Here is a 17590-nt window from a genome sequence, read left to right on the forward strand (position 1 = left end):
TTGTGCCAGGTATCTGGAGCCATGCTGACTTCATCCCACAGCTGCTGGTGGGTGTGTAGAAGAGGATCTATAGAAGATCCAGGTGGCCCCACAGATGCTCAACTGGTTTTTTGTCTGGGGAATGGTTGCCAAAGGTAGTATTTGGAAGTCTTGGTCCAACTGATGTAAGACATTTCTAGCCGATTAACATTTTCAATTGTCTTAGTGAAATTTTCCATCTGTCCCTTGGAAAACAATCAACATCTATGGGTGTAGATGATCTCAAAGGATGGATTTATTCCTAAATCCTACATGCCTACAATATAGAGAGTGCCACTACAGAATTCCCCAAACCAGAATGCTGATTGTGTATTTCCAGCAATATGCACAAAGTTTGGCCTCTAAATTTTCCACCAAAAAACCCTGACTCATAGAAAAAAACAACTCTTTGATAATCAGCGGAGGTCCGATTCCAAGGCTGATGGGACGATTGAGGCCTTCTCTGACAGAGCAACCATATAAGCAGAGGTGTAGTGACTATCCATCTACTTTAGAGCCCCATACACAGTAGGGATCACTCATCTGTTATGGTAGCCACATGTTTGGTAGTCATTGGTGGTGAGCTGCTCCACTGTGCAGTGTCAGTCCACCCTTGCGCACCTTCGTAGCTGACATTCACCTCTCGCAACATTGGCGGGAGTGCTCCACGCATGACTTCCTTTAAGAGCTACATGCTGCCAATGTCAAAAGTAGGAAGTCGTCATAATAATGTGATTCAGCCATTTTAGCCATGTATACATAGAGACAACAGATATACAAAACATGCCAAATAAATTATCAAGATTAGCAAAATAAGTCACTCACCTGTGCATATCCATATAAGCTTAGTAGCTGGGCCATAGGGAGAGTGGTGACAGAGCGTAAATCTCCAATAAACCCGACCACCGCATCCTTCTCCATACAGGAATAGTTTGGAGCTGTTACTGTGTGTCCAGACATTATCTGCAGAACATCTTTTATTACTTTATTCTCATTTCCACAGGAGTCATATATGTGATATCCCAGAGTGATATTGGGCAGGATATCTGTATCATTGTTAATAGCTTCAATTGCATACAGAAAAGCCAAAATATATGTATATTCTCTGGGGTGAATACTGTGGAAAATATTAGAAAATGAGGCATTTATATATGTTTTTTTCCCCCAAAGAAATCTTAGATCGGCGGCCCTGTGAAACATTGGTGAAGTGCTGATTGGTTGTCATCTTATCATATAAGATACACTATTACAGCCTGCCACATGCTTTACTAATACATTGCCAATCTCCAAGAGTATAAGTACAATCTAATAATTGTTTTTTTATTGTTTGATCCTATTCTATACAGAAAAGACAGTAGATTCTCTAGGGTGAAGACTATGGAAAATATTGGTAGTTTTGTGAAAGGCATTATTATGATGGGGATGAAATGAATGTAATAAATCTGAGGAGAATAGGGGCTTAAATAAAAGTCTTATTGGCCCCAGCGAGACACTGCAACTTTTTCTCCTTCATCCATCCTTGACTTGTCTCAATTACCCATTCTGCTGCTACCTACCCCTGTCAAAGAGATGGTGTAATGTTCTCAGGTTCTAATCATCAATGGTTACAAGCTGAGATCCTCAATACGTCTCCTTAATTGGGTTTTTCCATGCTTCTTTAGCTACGGACCTTGAGATAATGGGGGATTGACTTGCATCGACGTATGTTTTATACACACTGATAGATATTGTGCTGAGACCAACATATTTAGGTGAGTTCATCCATTGCTGACAAACCTTTACAAATCCAGTTTTACCAAATGTGAATTAATATAAGTATACAGTTTTTAAAATGGAGTACACCTTAGTGCTTAATTGTTCCCCAAAAAATTGTGCAAAAAAAATCTTGGAAATGACATTAAATAAACTGCTGCTAAATCTTTAAAGCTTCTAACATCCTAAAGAGAAAAAGGATATTTAACAAATGATGCCATCAAGTAGATATACTGTATGATATATGGTATTAACTATTAACTTGTTTGTCCCTTGAATCCAGGGACAGTATGATATCCTGTTCTATTCTTTAGCCTGACCTGTGTCTGTTCCTTGGTTTCCAGGAACACCTTGTACTGTTCCGACTTTCCAATTGCTAACCTGAACCTTCCAAACTTTCCTTGACTATCTCCCGAAATTGGACTATGTCCCCAACTCATCAATGAGTGATATTCTTATTCTCCAGTGTGCAGTCTGACCTGCTGTCTATGCATTCCTGCCTGACATGCACCAGTACTGTCTACCCCATTGGGTACCTTCTGGCAGCTAAGACCAGCTTTTGCATCCAGGAGGCGTATAAATTTAAACCCAGAAAGTACTAAGACTTTGCTCCAGAATGTAGCTCACAACCCAACCAGTTGGTAGCACAGTAAGTGGCACTGGTGACTTTGTATTACATTTCCCCTCAACATACATATAGACAATATTAGTCAAATCACCACTTGTGTGAAAGGCATGTTGAAAGGAGCAATACACAACACAGTTTAAATTGTCACATGGAGATGGGTTAATAAAGAAACTGAAAGGTTCAGCAGTAATTTGTCACACTCAATTGACTGAATATGTCTGCAATGGCTGTTAGGGCCACTACCTACCCCCACTCACATACACAAAGAGAGTCCCTTGATTCTCTAAAAACCTTATATATATTTTTTGTCTTTTACTACTTTCTGGTAACTTACTGACTGAATGACATGGATATTCTGATATCCTTGTATACTGTCTTTCTACGACCAATCCTGGCCTGTACAGTATAGATATAAACTTTGACGTATGGCAGCAACCTGGCGCAGAACGCAATAAACTACTGCAACAGTTTTATATCACAACAGAACTATGCCAATCCTGGCATATACAGTATATCTTTGAATTTTAACAAATGGCAGTAGGTAATAGGCGAGAGGCTTTTCTGTCTTTCAACCTGGCGCAGAGCGCAATAAACTTCTGCGCCACCTTTATATCACAATGGAACTATGACAATCCTGGCGTGTACAGTATATTTTTGACCTTTCACGTATGGCAGCAGGTGATACATAAAAGGGTTTTTCTGTTCTTTTAACTTGGTGCAGGGCGCAATAAACTGTCCAGCACCAATTCAAATGTAGGAAAAAATAGACAAACACAGGTCTATACTGGAGAATTATAATCTGTATGTCTGTCTAACTAGCTGATATGCTGCTAGTCTATGCATTGTATGGAAGGAGCTCTATGCTGTGCTGTGTAGTAGCTCTAAGAAGGGCTTTAGTGGTCTTACCTGCCTACAATCTGCTAAGATCCTCACTGTCCCTACTCCAGTATCTATCCCTCAACTACCTGCAACACTTAGACTGTAGGAGCAAATAGATGAACTGAAGCCTATTCTTCACAATGAGCAGCTGCCTGGCTGTCTGTGAGAATAAGCTGCAGATATCCTGGTAGCCAGCCTATTCAGAGTAAATCTTTCAATATATGCTGTGCTGAGCCTAAGAAGGGCTTTTGGGGTCTTGCCTGCCTACAATCTGCTAAGATCCGCACTGTCCCTACTCCAGGATCTCTCCTTCTTTACCTTTAAGATGGCATCTGATGACGAGCAGGAAGAGCCTAGTTCTTATAGTTTGGAGGTCACATGATTAAGCCAGTCAATGATTATTCTTGCGATGCCTGCATGCTCCTAGGGCCTGTCACCCCCCCCTGCAAAGTTATTGGCTAGAATAAAGCATTAGGCAAGGTGGGAGGAAAAACTAATTTTTACTGCATTTTCAGTCGGATGCTTGATCGAAAACGAATATTTCAAATAGTATAATAATGGATCGAATAGCTACTCTATCGACTACTACTCGCTCATCTTTAGTCAGTATTTTTATTTTAGCCAGGAGTGAGACAGAGAGAGACAAAATATAATAGAAAGATTTGTGTTTTTGACCTAATCCTGGTTTTGATTAATAACATTTAATAAGGTGAATGGGTCGGCACTCAGTGCTTAGGCTGTGGTGCAGAAATGATACATAAATCCCGGCACTCACTGTTTACTGTTATGCCTGTGGTATATTCATATAAAGAAAGTGAATACAGACAACGCAGGATGTGTTTCTGTATTTTATTTAGTGGGGAAAAGCTATGGTCTCTGCATTTCTCTGTGAATAAACAACAAGCATAGTGGATGAGAGCGAGTGCCGGGATTTATAATTTTTGTAATTACCAAAGTAATGACCAAAATACTATGAATAAACTCAGCCTAAAGATTAACTCCCCGGCTATCTGCATATGAGGGTCATGGATATATACATTTAGTGGAAGAAGAATTTAGAGAAAACTAATATACAGCATACATTACATCACATAAAATTTCTGTGTAATTTGCACATATGAGCCCCTGTGTTTATGCTCCTGCTATAGTCCTATAAGGAATTGTCTGTAAAGATGCCAGTGTGTGTATCCCTGCAATTTTTGGTGCTTGTACTTACCCTGAACATACACGATGGTAGACAAGCCTCCTTTTGTTGAACCATTGGTCCATACAGGAATGGACAGTGAAGATCCCTCCTATAATGATGTCTCCTTCCTGAGAATATTTGTACTCGAATAAATAATCATCTATTGTAAGATGACATTGAGCTGCGGAGTGCTGGATCTGAGAGATGCTGAAGGTCACACAGAGAACCAACATCAGGAACATTTTCAGAAAATCAAATAATATACAATGACAGGAAGACAGGTCCTATACACGTGTATGGCTACATTGTGTACAGCATTATAAGGAATTGGCAGCAATGCCGCTCAGGGTATGACAGGGAGAGGTTTATATAATAAAATAAGCACAAGGCTGTATTGCTGATCAGTTACATCAGAAGACACAACAGTAAAATAGTTACATCCACCAGAGACCAAACAGAACTGAAGAACAGAACTTCAGATTGTCAAACTTTTATTAACTATACATCATCCCCATTACATTATAGAATAACAGGGGCTCTAACTTTTCTTGCTGAACTAAGTTGCTTGTGAATAAGTGGAGATAAAGCAGGACCAGAATCCCCAGATAGGGGATGCATTAGACATCAAACTGATAACAACAGACACTAAACTTGATCTTAGCCAAAAGGCCGAGAAGCGATAGGATCTGACGTTTGAGGGGCTGGGGAGGGGTCCTACGTAGAGCAATTGTAGGACAATTTAACCACTCTGAACCCGGCCCTCTGCCCCTGCACACTCGATGTGCTGCTGTCGGTGGCTGACCCCACTTGGGTGATGGTCCATACGCTGCTAAGTGCTGGGGCTGTCAGGGAAGAACAGTCAAAAGTCTACAGCAAAACCAGTGGGAATGGATAACCAGCTACATATACATCAAGTCTCAAAGACAACCCTATATGCCCAATGTCTTAAATACAGCTTCATATGCCCTCATGTTTGACAAACAGCCCTATATGCCCCTATCTCAAAGATAGCTCCATATGACTCCATTTTACAAACTTCCTCCTACAAACCCCGCTCACAGTCAACTCCATATGCCCCCATGTCTCACAGTCAACTTCATATACTGCCATGTCTCACAGACAACTCCATATGCCCCCATGTCTCACAGACAACTTCATATACTCCCATGTCTCACAGACAACTTCATATACTCCCATGTCTCACAGACAACTTCATATACTCCCATGTCTCACAGACAACTTCATATACTGCCATGTCTCACAGACAACTCCATATGCCCCCATGTCTCACAGACAACTTCATATACTCCCATGTCTCACAGACAACTTCATATACTCCCATGTCTCACAGACAACTTCATATACTGCCATGTCTCACAGACAACTCCATATGCCCCATGTCTCACAGACAACTTCATATACTGCCATGTCTCACAGACAACTTCATATACTCCCATGTCTCACAGACAACTTCATATACTCCTATGTCTCACAGACAACTTCATATACTGCCATGTCTCACAGACAATTTACATGCTTACATGTCTTATTGGGTATCTATATACACCCATCTCACAGACATCTCCATATGCAACAATATCTCATATATATCCACCTATGGAAACTCATCAGAACATGATCACACTTTCAGAGGGACTCTCCCCTTTTTATTGACAGTGGCATCTAAGTAGTTAAACACTCTGAATGTTTATTATATTGAACTTACCAGATCAATCTTTTATTTGGTGTTTAACCACCTAGGAGACTGCCTAAAAAGTGACCGGAAAGTGACTCTTTCAAAACCTATGTTCCTCTTCAGGTCATTGAGGAGACCCTCTCTACCCCACTGAATACTACAACATGGAACCATAGTTGCACCAGTTGTCCAGAACTTGTCCCTGTAGTGGCTAGCTGCTATCTAGCTCTATGCCACACAACCTGATCATCCACACTCTTGGGGCCTAGATGCAGACCTTGCCTACAGTGGTAATACACTTGTCTATGTCCAACCTTCCTCAGCTCCTTCCTCAGCTCCTAGCTTGCAATTAGGTTTTATTCCATAGGGAGATGCACGTAACAAACAGCAGGGTGCGTTTCAGTGTGGTCCGCTTCTCTCAACTGTCTAAAAAGGCGGACCAGGACGAAACGCGTCCTGCTGTTTGTTATGTGCACCTTCGTATGGCATAAAACCTAATTGCAAGCAACTTGAGTGCCGGGTATTTTTCCTATTTTGCCGTATATCCTGTCCTTGAGCACCACACTCCGGATTGCCGACATTTTGTGCATGCAGTAATGGAATGGCCTGAGATAATCAGGAATACAAAGAGAGGTCAGGTACACAGACAATGCAGAAGGATAAGAACGCTGGTGTACATGGGCATGCCACAAACTATCACAGATGTCTGCTGGAGGCAGTCGGCTTTTTAAAGTGAATGTACCAGCAGTACATTGGCTTTAAAGTGTCACTGTCGTTTATTTTATATTTTTTTTGCAGAAATCAATAGTACAGGCGATTTTAAGAAACTTTGTAATTGGGTTTATTAGGCGAAAAATGCATTTTTAATCATGAAAAAGCAGTTTGAAACTCTCCCCCGAGAGAAATCTCCTCTGAGTTCAGCACTGACCTCTGAATACAGCTTTCACACAGCTCCCTCTGTGTAATCCTTTGTTCTTTGCTCTCTGCTGCTGACTAATCTCGCTCCTTCCTCCTCCCCTCTTCACTCTTCATAGAACAGACAGGGGCATGTCTGATGCAACAAGACATAATTTCCTGATAATGAGCAGTGGATGAGAGAGAGGAGGGGGAGGGGGACCTGGGAAAAGTCTTATTGAATGCAGATAATAGCATATTTGCCTAATAAACCCAATGACAAAGTTTCTTAAAATCACCTGTACTATTGATTTCAGGAAAAAAAACAAAACGACAGTGACACTTTAAGTTCTTCACATGGATAGATCGGTGCGGGGAAGCCAGTGCTGCAGTCTTTTTTTTTGAGCCGGTTCCTGCTTATGGCATCGTTCTATTCATGGGCTACGGCTGAGGCTGAAACACTGGAGGTGGGGCAGCCCGCCCCCCAATGGGACGAAGTCCCTCCCCTCTATGACCCGGCTCCATTAGACTCAATGGAACAAAAAAAAAAGTTAAAAAAAGGACCCCCCCGCAGCTTACCCATGCCATCGCCGTTCCATCCATGTGAGAAACTTAAAGTGAATGTGCAATTTCACTGCATAAGCGCTGAGCCGCATGATTGGCCTGACGTTCCTGCAGCAATGACCACAGCATCAGCAGACTTGCCAGATCCCAAACCCCGGCCCAGTTTCTTTCCCCGCAGCAAGTAGGGGCAGGACAATGACTGCGGACAGGTAAATTCTTGACACTAAATGGAATTGTCGCTATTGACCATGTCATCTAGGGAGGTATATGACAGCTGCCCAGTATTGAGTAAGTTAAACTTCTGAGCCCTCTCCATAACTCCCCATCTGATTTATACCTTACATGTAAATCATCTATATCATAAAAATTAAAGTCTGTCCTTCTGTCTGCCTGCCTGTCTGTCTGTCTGTCCCTTATAGACTTCCAAATGCCTGAACCGTTTGACCCCAAATTTGGCTCACAGATACATTGGGTGCCCGGGAAGGTTATTGCGAAGGTCCCGTCCCCGCCAGATGTACAGGAGAGGAGGGGGAGGGGGAAGAGCGGCGCCCCATAGAGATGAATGGGAAAATCTCCTCACTGCACACACAGGTGATATAATTAGCTGCAGCAGACACGGCAGTTGGAGCCTTAGCAACCAATAGGATTACTGCTTTCATTTCCACAGGGAGCAATGGTTGCTAGGGAAGCTGCCTCACAACATCCACAGTAATAACTGGTAGACCCCCTACTCCATCTATACAGTACATGTATACAGGACCCCCTACTCCATCCATACAGTACATGTATATACAGGACCCCCTACTCCATCTATACAGTGCATGTATATACAGGACCCCCTACTCCATCTATACAGTACATGTATATACAGGACCTCCTACTCCATCTATACAGTACATGTATATACAGGACCCCCTACTCCATCTATACAGTACATGTATACAGGACCCCCTACTCCAACTATACAGTACATGTACACAGGACCCCCTACTCAATCTATATAGTACATGTATATACAGGGCCCCCTACTCCATCTATACAGTACATGTATACAGGACCCCCGACTCCATCTATACAGTACATGTATATACAGGGCACTACAGGTATACCAAACTGTGACTGGGTAACACTGCCTAACCAATACCGCCATACTGTGACTGGATAACACCATCATATCAGACCTGACCAATACCGCCATACTGTGCTGGATAACACTATCATACCAGACCTGACCAATACTGCCATATACTGTGACTGGATAACACCATCATATCAGACCTGACCAATACCGCCATACTGTGCTGGATAACACTGTCATACCAGACCTGACCAATACCGCCATATACTGTGACTGGATAACACCATCATATCAGACCTGACCAATACCGCCATACTGTGACTGGATAACACTGTCATACCAGACCTGACCAATACCGCCATACTGTGACTTGATAACACCATCATATCAGAACTGATCAATACCGCCATACTGTGACTGGATAACACTGTCATACCAGACCTGACCAATACCGCCATACTGTGACTGGATAACACTGCCATACCAGACCTGACCAATACCGCCATACTGTGACTGGATAACACCGCCACACCAGACCTGACCAATACTACCATACTGTGACTGGGTAACACTGTCATAATACACCTGACCAATACCACCATACTATGACTGGAAAAAACTGCTATACCAGACCTGACCAATACCGCCATACTGTAACTGGATAACACTGTCATACCACACCTGACCAATACCGCCATACTGTGACTGGATAACAATGTCATACAACACCTGACCAATACCGCCATACTGTGACTGGATAACACTGCCATACCAGACCTGACCAAAACCGCCATAGTATGACTGGATAACACTGCCATACCAGACCTGACCAATACCACCATACTATGACTGGATAACATCACTATACCAGACCTGACCAATACCGCCACACTGTTACTGGATAACACCGCCATTCCAGACCTGACCAATACCGCCATACTGTGACTGGATAACACCGCCATACCACACCTGACCAATACCACCATACTGTGACTGGATAACATCACTATACCAGACCTGACCAATACCGCCACACTGTGACTGGAGAACACCGCCACACCAGACCTGACCAATACCGCCATACTGTGACTGGAGAACACCGCCACACCAGACCTGACCAATACCGCCATACTGTGACTGGATAACACCGCCATTCCAGACCTGACCAATACCGCCATACTGTGACTGGATAACACCGCCATACCACACCTGACCAATACCACCATACTGTGACTGGATAACATCACTATACCAGACCTGACCAATACCGCCACACTGTGACTGGAGAACACCGCCACACCAGACCTGACCAATACCGCCATACTGTGACTGGATAACACCGCCATACCAGACCTGACCAATACCGCCATACTGTGACTGGATATCACCGCTATACCAGACCTGACCAACACCGCCATACCCCCCTCGAAAAGACACCAGATTTTCTGGCAAGTCTGAACGGGGGGGTACTGCCTCTCTGCAAGGTGCTACCCTACGCACCAGACCATGGGTGCCTAATGGTAAATACAACCCTGCAGGTATACAGGACACTACAGATATACAGGACCCCAAAACTATACACTACAGGTGCATGGGACCTCCACCAACTATATACTACAGGTAAACAGGACCCCAAACTTTACACTACAGGTATACAGGACCCAAAAACTATACACTACAAGTATAGAGAACCTCAACCAACTATATACTTCAGGTATACAGGACCTCCACCAACTATATACTACAGGTATACAGGACCCTAAACTATACACTACAGGTATACAGGACCCCAAAACTATACCCTACAGGTATACAGGAACTACACCAACTATATACTACAGGTATATAGGACCCCAAACTATACAATACAGGACCTCAAAACTATACATTACAGGTATACAGGACCTACACCAACTCTACACTACAGGAATACAGCACCTTCACCAACTCTATACTACAGGTATACAGGACCCCAAAGCTATATACTACAGGTATACAGGAACTCCACCAACTATATACTACAGGTATATGGGAACCAAACTATACACTACAGGTATACAGGACCCCTGAACTATATACTACAGATATACAAGACCTCCACCAATTATACACTACAGGTATCCAGGACCCTCAAACTATAAACTACAGGTATACAAGACCTCCACCAACTATACATTACAGGTATACAGCACCAACTATATACTACAGGTATACAGGACCCCCGAACTATACAGTACAGGTATACAGGACTTTCACCAACTGTACACTGCAGGTATACAGGACCTCCCTCAACTATACACTACAGGTATACAGCCCCCCAACTATACACTACAGGTATACAGTACCCAACTATACACTATAGGTATACAGCCCCCCCAACTATGCACTACAGATATGCGAGACCCCTAAAAACTATACATTGTGGGTGTACAGAACCCCTCCAACTATGCACTACAGGTATACACTAATTCCACTGATTAACTCACAAGAAACAATACCTTTAGCTTGGCCTCCTAGGCACCTTAGAACAAATCTAATTAACACACTGACACTTTATACCCGGGCAGCGCCGGGTACATTTTCTAGTCTATATAATAAAAATCAAAGTCTGTCTGTCTGTCTGTCCTCTATAGACTTCCAAATGCCTGAACCGTTTGACCCCAAATTTGGCACACAGATACATTGGGTGCCCGGGAAGGTTTTAGCGAAGGTCACGTCCCCGCCAGATGTACAGGAGGGGAGGGGGAGGGGAAAGAGCGGTGCCCCATAGAGGTGAATGGGAAAATCTCCTCACTGCAAACACAGGTGATATAATTAGCTGCAGCAGACACGGCAGTTGGAGCCTTAGCAACCAATAGGATTACTGCTTTCATTTTCACAGGCAGCAATGGTTGCTAGGGAAGCTGCCTCACAACATCCACAGTAATAACTGGTAGACCCCCCTACTCCATCTATACAGTATATGTATATACAGGGCCCCCTACTCCATCTATACAGTACATGTATATACAGGACCCCCTACTCCATCTATACAGTACATGTATGCAGGGCCCCCTAATCCATCTATACAGTACATATATATACTGGACCCCCTACTCCAACTATACAGTACATATATATACAGGACCCCCTACTCCATCTATACAGTACATATATATACAGGGCCCCCTAATCCATCTATACAGTACATATATATACAGGCCCCCTACTCCATCTATACAGTACATATATACAGGACCCCCTACTCCATCTATACAGTACATATATATACAGGGCCCCCTACTCCATCTATACAGTACATATATATACAGGGCCCCCTACTCCATCTATACAGTACATGTATATACAGGGTTCCCTACTGCATCTATACAGTACATGTATATACAGGGCACTACAGGTATACCAAACTGTGACTGGATATCACTGCCACACCAGACCTGACCAATACCGCCATACTGTGACTGGATAACACTGCCACACCAGACCTGACCAATACCGCCAAACTGTGACTGGATAACACCACTATACCAGACCTGACCAATACCACCACACTGTGATTGGAGAACACCGCCACACCAGACCTGACCAATACCGCCATACTGTGACTGGATAACACTGCCATACCAGACAAGACCAATACCACCATACTGTGACTGGATAACACTGTCATACCACACCTGACCAATTCCGACACACTGTGACTGAATAACACTGCCATAGCAGACCTGACCAATACTGCCATACTGTGACTGGATAACACCGCCATACCAGACATGAACAATACCGACACACTGTGACTGAATAACACTGCCACACCAGACCTGACCAATACCACCCATACTGTGACTGGATAACACTGCCATACCAGACCTGATCAATACTGCCATATACTGTGACTGGATAACACTGCCACACCAGACCTGACCAATACCGCCATACTGTGCTGGATAACACTTTCATACCAGACCTGACCAATACCACCATACTGTGACTGGATAACACCGCCATACCAGACCTGACCAATACCACCCATACTGTGACTGGATAACACTGCCATACCAGACCTGATCAATACTGCCATATACTGTGACTGTATAACACTGCCACACCAGACCTGACCAATACCGCCATACTGTGCTGGATAAAACTGTCATACCAGACCTGACCAATACCGCTATACTGTGACTGGATAACACTGTCATACCAGACCTGACCAATACCACCATACTGTGACTGGATAACACTGTGCAATTTCATGTAGAGAAAAAAGAAGAAGCCAAGGGCACTCACCCGTCGGTAGTGAAGATTCCTTTATTTCATAGTGCAATAAAAATAAAGGAATAAAAGAATCTTCACTACCGACGGGTGAGTGCCCTTGGCTTCTTCTTTTTTCTCTACATGAAATTGCATTATGATGTCCTATACTAAATAAGGAGCACCCCCGGTCTCGAACCACATCAGTCCACTTCACGTCCAGCTGTACTGACTGACTAAGTGCTAGGAGTAGTGCCGGTGAAACCCTCTCCACATACCATTGTGGATAACACTGTCATACCACACCTGACCAATACCACCATACTATGACTGGAAAAAACTGCTATACCAGACCTGACCAATACCGCCATACTGTAACTGGATAACACTGTCATACCACACCTGACCAATACCGCCATACTGTGACTGGATAACACTGCCATACCAGACCTGACCAATACCGCCATACTGTGACTGGATAACACTGCCATACCAGACCTGACCAATACCGCCATGCTGTGACTGGATAACACCACTATACCAGACCTGACCAATACCACCAAACTGTGACTGGAGAACACCGCCACACCAGACCTGACCAATACCACCATACTGTGACTGGATAACACTGCCATACCAGACAAGACCAATACCGACACACTGTGACTGAATAACACTGCCATACCAGACCTGACCAATACCGCCATACTGTGACTGGATAACACCGCCATACCAGACATGACCAATACCGACACACTGTGACTGAATAACACTGCCATACCAGACCTGACCAATACCGCCATAATGTGACTGGATAACACCGCTTTACAAGACCTGACCAAAGATTTTCTGGCAAGTCTGAACGGGAGGGTACTGCCCCTCTGCAAGGTGCTACCCTACGCACCAGACCATGGGTGCCTAATGGTAAATACGACCCTGCAGGTATACAGGACACTACAGGTATACAGGACCCCAAAACTATACACTACAGGTGCACGGGACCTCCACCAACTATATACTCCAGGTATACAGGACCCCAAACTTTACACTTCAGGAAAACAGGACCCCACTGCCACACCAGACCTGACCAATACCGCCATACTGTGCTGGATAACACTGTCATTCTAGACCTGACCAATACCATCATACTGTGACTGGATAACACCGCCATACCAGACCTGACCAATACCACCATACTGTGACTGGGTAACACTGCCATACCAGACCTGACCAATACCGCCATACTGTGACTGGATAACACCATCATATCAGACCTGACCAATACCGCCATACTGTGACTGGATAACACTGCTATACCAGACCTGACCAATACCACCATACTGTGACTGGATAACACTGTCATAACACACCTGACCAATACCACCATACTATGACTGGAAAAAACTGCTATACCAGACCTGACCAATACCGCCATACTGTAACTGGATAACACTGTAATACCACACCTGACCAATACCGCCATACTGTGACTGGATAACACTGCCATACCAGACCTGACCAATACCGCCATACTGTGACTGGATAACACTGCCATACCAGACCTGACCAATACCGCCATGCTGTGACTGGATAACACCACTATACCAGACCTGACCAATACCACCACACTGTGACTGGAGAACACCGCCACACCAGACCTGACCAATACCGCCATACTGTGACTGAATAACACTGCCATACCAGACAAGACCAATACCGACACACTGTGACTGAATAACACTGCCATACCAGACCTGACCAATACCGCCATACTGTGACTGGATAACACCGCCATACCAGACATGACCAATACCAACACACTGTGACTGAATAACACTGCCATATGCCCACCAGACCATGGGTGCCTAATGGTAAATACGACCCTGCAGGTATACAGGACACTACAGGTATACAGGACCGCAAAACTATACACTACAAGTGCACGGGAACTCCACCAACTATATACTCCAGGTATACAGGACCCCAAACTTTATACTTCAGGTAAACAGGACCCCAAAACTATACACTCCAGGTATACAGGACCTTCACCAACTATATACTTCAGGTATACAGGACCTCCACCAACTATATACTACAGGTATACAGGACCCCAAACTATACACTACAGGTATACAGGACCCCAAAACTATACACTACAGGTATACAGGAACTCCACCAACTATATACTACAGGTATATAGGACCCCAAACTATACACTACAGGTAGACAGGACCTCAAAACTATACACTACAGGTATACAGCACCTTCACCAACTCTTTACTACAGGTATACAGGACCCCAAAGCTATATACTACAGGTATACAGGAACTCCACCAACTATATACTACAGGTATACAGGACCCCAAACTATACACTACAGGTATACAGGACCCCAAAGCTATATACTACAGGTATAAAGGAACTCCACCAACTATATACTACAGGTATATAGGACCCCAAACTATACACTACAGGTATACAGGACCTCCACCAACTCTATACTACAGTTATACAGATCCTCAAACTATGCACTACAGGTATACAGGACCTCCACCAATTATACACTACAGGTATCCAGGACCCTCAAACTATAAACTACAGGTATACAAGACCTCCACCAACTATACATTACAGGTATACAGGACCAACTATATACTACAGGTATACAGGACCCCCGAACTATACAGTACAGGTATACAGGACCTTCAGCAACTGTACACTGCAGGTATACAGGACCTCCCTCAACTATACACTACAGGTATACAGCCCCCCCAACTACACACTACAGGTATACAGGACCCCCACAATTATACACTATAGGTATACAGCCCCCCCCCAACTATGCACTACAGATATGCGAGACCCCTAAAAACTATACATTGTGGGTATACAGAACCCCTCCAACTATGCACTACAGGTACACACTAATTCCACTGATTAACTCAGATGAAACAATACCTTTAGCTTGGCCTCCTGGGCACCTTAGAACAAATCTAATTAACACACTGACACTTTATACCCGGGCAGCGCCGGGTACATTTTCTAGAACATCATAAAATTCTAGTTCTAGCACATTGAGTGCATTATAAAAACAATATGCCCCAATCTGTATAATATTACAATCATAACTTCTATCACTTACTATGCTGGATAATCAAACAGTTAAGTGGGATATATTTACAAAACTGAAAACAGCATATGTCTTCTATACCTCCCCATAGAGTTTAACTGTAAAATGCCCCAGTATGAGCGCTCCCTATAGGCCTGATGCAATGAAGACACTTTGTAGAAACTTTTTCTCCCATCTGTAATCTCTATAGGTTTCAATGAACAAAATGAGAAATTGATTTATAAATGATATTAAAGTGATGTAAGATTTACAAGGAACTTAAACTCGTTCCTTGCATCATATTGTAGATATTACTCCCATTCAGTATATACTAAAACCTGTGGAAAATGTTAAAATGAATAATTGCTGACCATATCTCTAAAACTGTAAATTTTTTAAATGTTCAAAACTAAAGCTTCCTAGAAAAAACAATTCTGAATTTTAGACTATAAATACCTCAGTATTTTGTCCCATAGCTTACAACTATCCCATGGATTCTTTAGAGTCCTTCAACTATCTGCAAGCCACAGAGCAGAGTAGTAACTGTTAAAAGATATGGCTATCCACCCTCCTTAACAGGATTTAACAGTTCTGTGTTGGCAAAGACTTCAGAAGAGAAGGATTTAGGGGGAGAGATTTCTGACAGCCTTAAAATGAGTCACCAGTGCAGCTATGCGTTAAGGAAAACAAATTTTATGCTGGGCTGTATATATATATATATATATATATATATATATATATATATATATATATTTATTTTTTAGCCAGTTATTGGAATCTGTGCAGACCATTGTATTGGATAAGATGTCACTCAGTGTTCTCACTCGGCGATAGGAAATTAGTGGTTTTTCAAGGGTAATGTCTCTGAGGCCGGGATCGGCTTGTATTATATGCCAGTGTTTCATTATAGCTGATCTATTGGTGTCGTTCATTACGGTGTGTCTAAAAGAAAAATTGAATCTTTTATTATTGTTCTTAGCTCTGATGTTATATACAGTAGTGGCATCCGCCCTATCTCTAGCTTGGTGTAATAGATCCCTGGGGTAACTTCTTTCCCTTAATCTAGATTGGAGTTCTTGCGCTTGTTCTGAATAAGCCTCATAAGTGTTGTTAAATGCGTTTTAGTCGCATAAACTGGCCATACGGTAATGATTTCTTTACATGATATGGGTGAAAACTGCAGTAATGAAGGAGTGAATTAGTGGCTGTAGGCTTTCTATATCCTGTGGTGTTCAGTCTCTCTTCCTGAATGGATACTTTAACATCTAGAAACTCTAGTGTATTTCCCCCCATATTACTTGTAAAAAACATTCCCATATCATTAGCATTAAGATATTGGACAAACTGTATGAAATGTTCTTCTGTACCTGTCCAGACTACAAAGATATCGTCGACAAACCGATGGTAATTTTTAAAAAATCTGGAAAAGGGATTCCGAGCAGTGGAAATAAAGCATTTTTCAAAATAAGCCAAAAATAAATTTGCGTATGTGCATGAGACAGGAGTGCCCATCGCCGTGCCGGTGTTCTGAA

The 17590-nt window shown here is 43.1% G+C and overlaps 1 pseudogene; it reads right to left on the reverse strand.

The window, feature by feature from the left end:
- Positions 1-5033: 5033 nt before the first annotated feature.
- LOC138797988 (U2 spliceosomal RNA) lies at positions 5034-5144 on the reverse strand (annotated as a pseudogene).
- Positions 5145-17590: the final 12446 nt, after the last annotated feature.

This window comes from Dendropsophus ebraccatus, chromosome 7 (genome assembly GCF_027789765.1).
Source record: "Dendropsophus ebraccatus isolate aDenEbr1 chromosome 7, aDenEbr1.pat, whole genome shotgun sequence".
In the NCBI taxonomy this organism is placed as follows: Eukaryota; Metazoa; Chordata; class Amphibia; order Anura; family Hylidae; genus Dendropsophus; species Dendropsophus ebraccatus.